Consider the following 1389-nt stretch of genomic DNA (forward strand, 5'->3'; position numbering starts at 1 on the left):
CCCCCCCAACTGACCTGGACTTTCTGTTCAGGTCTACCACTACAAGAAACTACAGGACTCTTTGGACCAGGAGGAGTTTTCTGGAGTTAAATCCCTCAAAAGACAACGAGCTCACAGTTCTGATCCGGACCGTTGTGATCCGGACCTTTGTGATCCGGACCGTTGTAATCCGGACCGTTGTAATCCGGACCGTTGTAATCCGGACCGTTGTGATCCGGACCGTTGTGATCCGGACCTTTTGTGACTCGGTTCTGAGTTCTACAGGTGACCAGGTCCTGGCTGTGGGCTGCAGGTTCTTGTTTTACTTTTTGTTTTCATCTCTGAAGTTTTTATTAAACTGAATCTTCTGTCTGTTAATCTGCAGCTTTTATCTTTTAAATCGTTTCTTTTTTAAATTCTATTTATACAAAGTTGTTTAATTCAGTAGATTTGATGAAAAGTTAAAATATTTGTCTCACAGAAAGTAAAAAACTAACAGATTAAAATCCAAGAATTTTAAATAGTTTCAGATATTTTTAAACCATAAAATCTTTATTTAAATTCATCATTTAGTCAAAAACAAAAACAGTCTGTATCAAACACGTTATATTTCCTAGTTTTAGTAAAAATAAACAGATTTAAGGCCTGACCCAAACCACAACTATTTATTATCAAAGAATCAATTTGTTCTTAAATATTCATAACTAATACTGAATAAAATAATCCAACATAAAACTCAAATCTAAAGATAAATGTTTTATAGTTTTGGATGATTTATTTTTCTTGGACCAAACATTTAAAACCAGAAGTTAAAATCTGAAAAATCAACGTCTAAAAAAGTTTATTTCTTTCTCTGAAGTGTTTTTATATCAAAACACAGAAAAAAATTAAAACTTTCCAAAAGTTAGTTTTTATTTTATGTTTTCTATTCATTGTTTGTTTTTTCCTGCAAATTTAACAGAATCAAACGAGACAAATGAAAACCAAAACTCCAATTTAGTTTTGTTTAGTTTTAAGTTTGGCTCCAAACAAACAAACAAACAAACAGCTGACTCATCATTCCTCGTCTCGTCCAATCAGAACAGTTTTTACAGAAGTGGTGAAGACGAGCCAGGTGTGGAGCTTCACCTGGTTTTATCGGTTTCCTCACCAACACTCAGCAGTGTGTGTGGTGCTGTTTGTAAAGTTACAGTCCAAAATTACCACCAATATTTTGGTTTTATTTAACCTTTTATAAGAAAAAAACAGATTTATTTTTCAAAGGCAGTTCTTCACCATATGATTCATACATTTATAAATGTCATAATTTATAAACTAAATATTTAACTTACAAATTAAATATTTAGTTAACAAGCTAAATATTTAACTTGTGCCTCAAATATTTAGTTTTGAATTAAATATTTAACTTGT

The sequence above is a fragment of the Austrofundulus limnaeus genome, unplaced genomic scaffold (genome assembly GCF_001266775.1).
Source record: "Austrofundulus limnaeus strain Quisiro unplaced genomic scaffold, Austrofundulus_limnaeus-1.0 Scaffold127, whole genome shotgun sequence".
Taxonomy (NCBI): domain Eukaryota; kingdom Metazoa; phylum Chordata; class Actinopteri; order Cyprinodontiformes; family Rivulidae; genus Austrofundulus; species Austrofundulus limnaeus.